The sequence below is a fragment of the Pinus tabuliformis genome, chromosome 2_2 (assembly GCF_031772625.1).
Source record: "Pinus tabuliformis cultivar Carrire ecotype Pingquan chromosome 2_2, CPIR1, whole genome shotgun sequence".
NCBI classification, from domain to species: domain Eukaryota; kingdom Viridiplantae; phylum Streptophyta; class Pinopsida; order Pinales; family Pinaceae; genus Pinus; species Pinus tabuliformis.
The window spans coordinates 353,246,012-353,254,030 of record NC_142300.1 but is presented as its reverse complement, the minus strand read 5'-3'; positions in this window follow the sequence as shown (position 1 = coordinate 353,254,030).

Here is an 8,019-nt window from a genome sequence, read left to right as displayed (position 1 = left end):
AAAACATAGGAGAAATCTTTGATGCATGCATGATATTTACACTTCAGTAAATAATACCACTGATAGTACGTTGTCCCTTCACTCTAGTCTCAACTGGGTCTTTCTCTGAACTTACATGCATGAGTTTCTCATGAGGGAATATTTAGTTAATTGGAGTAGTACTAGTGGATCCATTAGTGCACCACCTAATTGTTAGTCCTCTATTAGTTCCAAAAACAATTTAGAACTAATTTAGCTGAACTTATCTTAGTAAACTGAGTGATCTAATTTCCAACTCAATTTAAGCTCATAATGGACCCCTAAAACTTAGGGAGAACATATACATGACTACAAAAATACTTCCAACTTGAAATTCCTAAGCTAATTAAGTTAATTAAACTTAATTAACTATTTATAAGTTGCTATGAGAATTGAATTAGATTTTAATTCTTAGTTTAATTCAAGGACAAATTAAATTGGAATTTCTTGTTGCCATTTCTCAACAATATTGGTATTAAAATACAAATTATTTTTATTTTTACTTCTTTTTATTTCATAAAATTACTTGAACTATTAGTATCAAGGATCAAAGATTTACATGTAATCGCTTAATATTAATAAATAACCCTCTAGTTCATTAATTCATTTGTAGGGTCATCCCAAAGTGTTGATATATCTTAAAATTTGATAGCCATTAATAAATAAGGAGATTGGATTTTGGTTTTAGAGTTGTAAATTTATATAATAACATAAAGTCCAATGCCTATATATCATACCATATTTTTTTATTCCTTGAGCTACGAAGGTATCAATGATGTTTTTGGTCTACTTTGGATGCAATCCAAGTGCACTAGTATAGGAAACTATGCCAACACAAGAAATCGTGAATGATTATAGAATAGACTACATTAGCTACATACATATTTTGCTTGAATTTGTGCATTAGGTTTGGAAACAACTCTCACAGTATAAGGATTGAATCATTGTTTTTATTATTTATCTTTCTGTGTTAATACGTGTAAGGTGGTAGCATGCCTTGGTTAAGCAAGGTAAGCCCACTAGTCCCTTGATAGAAAGGTTCTAATTTATGACCTCCTTTTCATACTATAGCTTCAATGTGGTGTAAAATATTTGTAACTCTCCCTCCCACCCCCTTGGATTTTTCTAGGATGATGGGAGGTTTTAATTTTAATCAACCCAACCTCGATGGTCTCATTATGGAAATGGGGTTACAAAATTCTTTCTCACCAAAAATGTGAAAAAATCACTTTGGACCACACCATCATCTTCATCTTCTCGAGAGATTTCCAATGATATAATTTTTTCGTCAATCCAACTCTTGGATTGAAAAATATTCCCATTTGAAATTTGACCCTTCATCCCTTGCTACATTAGTAAGGACTTCAATGTGGTAGCTTGAGCGCCTATGTGGCTATGTCACATCACTTGTGATCCAGGGTGGCATCCATTATGTCACCAATTACATCATGGTTCAATAAGTCCATCATGCCTCACATCTAGGATCATCCCAATACAAAACATCCACATTGCGACACAAATATTTACATTAAGTGACCAAGGAAATTTTCCATTTAGTGCCCATTGTTAGCCTATTCTTTCTGTAAACTCCATGACCATATGCAAAGAACAACCCCAAGTATCCTCTGATGAGTGTGGTCTTGTTGTAGCAACTACAGCCACCTTCCAAAATTTTTCCTTCACTTCGCTTTGTAGCCTCCCTCCTTGAAAACATGCTAACTATCCTGCACTGATTAGGTACTTGTGTTTATTTGATTTTATCTGTCGCCTCACAAATTGTGTTCAATCATTTGTCTTGTCAGTTAAGCACAAGCTGACCTAGCACTTGGTTCACATCCGGTCTTGGTGCTGTAGGGAAAAACTACGCAATCCTAGAGGGCAGTCTATCTTCCCCTCAAGAATTGTGCAGAGCAGCCCAACAACTACCTTGCACTCAAAAATTGTGCAGAGCAGGCCAGTCAGCCTTGCTTTGGAAAATGTACAAGCTAGGCTAGCCGGAACTACTCTCCATAAATGTACAAAGCAGGCTAGCAGCATTGCTTTGGAAAATTGCACAGAGCTAGCCAGCTAGCCAGGGCCACTCAACCTAGAAACAACGTAGAAGATTTCCCTTACTGACTATTTGTTGCATGTGCCGGTAGGTTGCCTAGTTGCCTCCAGAACTACACAATCCTTCCTTGCATGCTAAGAAACTTTTCCCAAAAATTCAAAAAGCGAAAAAGTGTCCCTAGATTTTAGGGATCTATTTTTAGCAGCAAGAGTTACATGCAAAGTCGATTTCAGAAACTCCCTGCCAAGTGTTGCTTTTTCCTAGATTTGTGGCATGCACGTCATAAACCTTGTGTTCACCAAATCTATTTAAACAAAATCTTAGATCCCATTCTTCACATTGGATCTTGGAGCTCTGGCATTCCAGAGGCATCTAGGAACCTTCAGCACAGTTGGCACAAATTTTATGGGTAATTTTTGCTTTTCATGCCTTTTGCCGCTTTTTTTGTCACTTTTTATTTCTCGACTCGTATGAGTGTTGTTTCCTTTGTTTTAATGAACAATCGCTCACATTTCAATGAGTTTTAACTTGTAGGAGTTTCATTTCAAGTTTCTCATCACCTTTCCTTAGTGTCGCATGCATAACATTGTTTCTGCACTAACAACCACTGTTGCGATGACTCTCTTCATGAGATTCATGGTTTTGTCGTTTGACTAATTTCCACACTTGCTTGAATTGTATTCATGTCTATTCACTCAGATATGCACCAAATTTGCACACACATTGAGTCCTTTATGTTTTTAGGTTTCCATTGGATAGATTCGGGCTGTCTTGGCCCAGGCCTTGTGTCTCCCAGCATGCTCTTTGCATTCTTGGTAGTCAAGGTTCTATCTTGCCTCCAGGATTATGTAGAGGTTACCCTCACTAGCTCCCAACTATGCTCTACGCAATCCTAGGAGGCAGTGCCCTAGTCCTACCCACTGGAACTGCGCAATGTGCAGTTCCATCCAACAAACCATCTTGATTGATTTGCGCATTACGCAGTTTCAGTCAGCAGTCAGCCTCACTGGACTGCTCATTGTGCAGTTCTAGTTAGCAGTGAGCCTCTCTAGTAGCTAAAACTGTACAATGTGCAATTCGAGCTTACAGTCTCCCAGCCTCTCAGAGTCAATGCTGCGTAATCTTTCCCAGAAGTCACCTGTTTGTTGCCTGATTTATTCCTGAGTTGCTTTATGTTTTTAGCTGAAATTTTCTTGCAATGGGTGTCTTCTTCGTCTTTAGGTATCGAAATGTTTTGAGTCGCTTCTCAGTAGTACAGGTATCATGGTCGCCAAGAAAGATCAATCAAAAGACACAGTTGAAAGCAGTACTGGAGATGTTGTTGAGTAGGGGTCTATGAGCTTGCCCGTGTACACAGACACACACATGTTCATTGAGAAAGACATCAAGATCACAAGGCAAGACATCAACACTAATTTTGTAGGAAACTTTGATGAGAATATGGAGGATCGACAAGTCTATGTCAATATTCATAAGTTAGGATTGTAGAAGGTTGCATGCAGGTATCCCACCTTCCTATGTGCAGACGTGATCCACTAGATTGTCTCACACAATGATCCTAAGACGATGATACTAAGCAGTGTCAATGGAGTAGATATTGCTTCCTTCAGGACATAATATTATCAGTGGATGTACCATTTTCCACATCCGGTGAATAGGATGGATGCACCATTCTACACTCCCAACAATAACACAAATACAAGAGACATCTTGAAGCGTTGGGTAAGGGAGTCATCAAATTTTAGGACGACACCCAACTGAATCTACAAGACAAAGACAGTTAGGAAGGCTTATTCATTCTTAGTCATCTTTACATGGCACTTGAATGGCCAAGGAAGTACCAATACCTTCCCAAAAAGTTGGGTTGTCGTGTTGGATTAGTTGGCAAGTGAAAGAAAACCTTTCAACTGGTCTGACATGTTGGTTCTCCAGCTAAAATAGAATGTATCCAATGCTTGAAGTCCTCCCAAGGATCAGAAAGAAAAAATTTTCATGTTTTCCTACCCACTCGATGCAATTTGTGCTTTTCAATAGTTTCCTCACATGGGTTTGGCATGGACACCTTTCGAGAATGCTGTGAACATATATTGCAAGTTTCTCTCAGACTACAACTACCGAGGAGTCATGGCTAGAATATCTGAGCACTTCATCACCCCTTTACATGATGATCTTTGAACAAGATCTGCCTTGCATGTCCCAGGTGTAGTGCTATTTTAATCAACCTTAATTGACTCAGACTGCAACATTAATTTTCAACCCAGGGTAGGTCTTGTTATTTCAATGGAGTTCACACTGTCTGTGCCGATACACTCTAGCCAAGCAGAAGAAAATGCAAAAAACTATAAAAGATGTCACTGACCTAAATTTCTGAATCAAACCATGCATGTAGATATAAAAACACTCTACATAATTAAATCACAACTCGCAACTATTAAAGTAATGGCGCGCCACACAAGAACTAACATCTACTCCGACTGGTTACTACCACTCTATTGATTAACTCAGTGTAACAACATAAGATAAATAGAAACAACAACGAATGTTATCCACGATTTGTACATCAACAATGAGAAACCATAAATCAATGAACTAAAATAGAACATACACTACCTATACCACTGTAATCCCTGCTAAAGAGGAGGGCCTTTCCTCCTCAGCAGGGTGCAGGAAGAACAAGAAAGTGATTAACGAATTAGTTGGAAAGCAATAACAACATCATCGTGCTAATTGATATTAAAATAAATTCAGAATTATAGAAACAGAGTAACGATACTCTTCTATATGTTGTCCCTTGATGCATAAAAAGTCAAGTATTTTTTAACGATTACAACCAGAAAATTAGAAACAGATCAGTCATGAGAATCTCCCGATTCTCATGCTGATATTTTAATAAAGAAGTTACAACCTATTGCTAAATAAATATACATCAGTTTCAACTGTTGGAGTCTTGTTGCTTAAAAATTAAACAATCCCTACTATCGACAACTGTTATGTGGAATAGTACCCACATTTCCAGCTTCGGTGCAAAAGCATTGAGCGAATGGTGGTTTGGGATGACGCGGCATAACTGACGAAAACACTGTTGGTGTGACAGTGGATCAGCGCAAGGTGTAATAACATCTAATGTGTAACAAAAATCTGTCACAAAACCAACCTGGAACAATACCTAGTGTGTAGCAGCAACCTGTAACAGCACTCAGGGTGTAACAGCGAACCATTCTACCCTTTCTCACAGTTAATCCTTGCTGCCTATTTGCTTCATAGCTTCATTCTCGCAAGCCAACACCTGAAAAGATGAACTTCCCAAAATACTTCTTCAACACTCTCCCACTTAGCCACAAAAACGAATAAAGCCTCGTATAATTCGATAAAATATAGCAAAGTAACATGACAGTAAAATGGATTAAAAAGGTAGGTAAATAGGGAGTTTGGTCATATAAGGGCGCATGCCTGGAGGACAGAAAGGTCCAAACAGGGGAAAGAATGTGTAGAAAATAGGTAAAAAACCACACCCAACATCTCCCCCTGACTGAAGCAACTGCATGTCCCCATGCAGAATCTCAGTTCCTTCTATTGTGCCCCTAGTGGAAATCTGTGAAATTGTAGGCACCAATAGTATCATCACCCAGAGCTCTGAATCCTTGATTAGCCATTAACTCACATGGCCAAGATTCCTCTTCGTAATCACATAATTGATAATCGGGCTGATACTCCTCTAATGGCAACCATATCAAAGGGAATTTTAACATGAGGCCAATCTAGAACGCCCCCAGTGTTAGCACAATCTAAGCATATTCCAGCACCCATGTAATAGCAGCCACAAAGTTCTTGTACTCAAAGGGGTCCCCTTCCTGCAACTCTGCACTATAGGCCTCAGTGCGCTTGAGACATCTGACTAGTGCTTGGCTCTTCATATTTGCAAACAAGTTGAGGCAAATCCTCATGATTCTTCTTCTGTAAATGGTTGATTGATCTCTTATTTCCGGAGTGCTCAGGAACTACCTGAACTCTTGCCGGAGTTCGTAAGCCATTCTTGGTTCAACCCTGACCCACAATGTTGTCTTTTCCTCGTTGGTCTCTGTTGTTTCCTTGGCCAGTTGCCACACAATCTAATTCCTCATAAATGAGAGGAATTCCCGCAACTGCAAGTCTCCCATGAAAGAAATGACACCCGCCACCATCTTCGTGCTCACATGTTCACACATCATATTGCACAAGAATAGCTCGCACAACAAATTCTGATCATCAAAATCACCAGAACAGAAAATTTCCAAAAAGGTGCGGGTTAAAGAACCCATATAGGACTTGTTCTCATAAAATACCCTTAACTGGAATAAGTAGTAACGTTCCCACAGGAACACAGGGTATGACGGGGATGACTGCCTGCATGCTAGCAAGTATAGAGTAAGGTCATGGAGTTTGGTCTTATCAAACATTAGGTCGGAGACCTCTTGATGCAACTGATACAGTTGTTCATCCTTTTTCTTCATAATTTCTTTATGCCTCTGTGCCTCCTCTTCTCTTTCCCATTCTTCTTTTAGCCATTTTTCTCTCAAGGAACCCATCATTATTTTATGCGTCTTGAGTGGAATCACTCCCTCTTGTAGAGAGAGCACCAACTGCTTCCACTTTTGCAGCTCTGCCAATAACAACAATTTCTCAGAACACCATCCTTCATCAGGACCCTGTGTTCTTCCGCATGCACTATAAATTGAGGGTGTAGCAGCCTCCTGAGGGCGAAACTGTCCCACCTAGGCTACTATTTCTTATGTAACAACAACTTCATTAGTGGGTTTTATCATAGTTTCTTTACATTCCCGGTCAGCTTCCATTTTCACTGCTAGTTCTTGTGTGACAATAGTGATATCCACAGTCTTCTGTTCATCGATTTCCTCTGGACCAGCTTCAGTCTCTGCTGCTGGATGTTGTGTAACATGAGCATTGACCATCGGCTCATGGATATTATATTTCTCTTCCTCCTATTGGCTGATTTCCTCCTCCACTGCTGGTTCTGATGAAACAACAGTGTTAGCCAAGGGTTCCTGTGTATCCATTGCTTGATCACTCTCTGTGGATTGTTCTATCTCGATTGTTGGTTCTTGTGTAGCACCAATGTCCTTGACAAGTTCTGGTACAATAGCTTCCCAGATTTCAGTTTGATTCCACCTCGAGGTAGTGTCTGTTTCACAGACTTTGAATCCTACTTCCACCAACTTCTCAGCATAGGCTATGCATAGAGTGCCCGAGATTTCTCCCCTTCTGGAATTGTCCATGGCCATTGCCAAAGTATCTATCCCTGGGGCTCTTAGCTCTACCTTTCCTACTATCATCTGTTCCCTCAATTATTTAATTTATTTTTCTAAAATTTCAATTTTTGACAGCAAAGACTGGGTTTCGCTCTTACCAGGTGAAGGAGTTTTTTCTGGTTGAGATTGCTCCTCATCCTTCTACTTGACTGCTTCTTTGTTCTTTCTCGACATGGATGGGGACTCTAGTTACCCTCTAACCCTTATTCTTTGCTTCGGCATTCTATCTCCAATCTGTTTATCAACCGACTTCTTGTTGACCCTCACTGTCGAGGATTGGGGCTGCTCCTTTATCACCTATGGAGTTTCCCCAGTCGTCTTTGTTTGCCTTCTGCGAGTGGTCTTGGGCCTTTTCTGCATGAACTCTTCCCAATTATTTCCCCTTCGGCTCAAGGTGTCCAGCATAATGAGTTTAATAAGGCCATGGTTAGTAACACACGTTTCTGGATGTGCAACCGTTTTCACAGCTGCGGCCATGTGCCTAATATTTCCCAGCAAAAAATAAGGAAGGTTGATCAGCTGCTGATGCCGGACATGGTTCAACAATGGAAAATGATAATTAGACACAATTGTTGCCCTTCCCTCACAGGTAATGTACTTAACGAGGAAGAAAGCAACATCTGCCCATGGCTGGGGGAGTGGAAA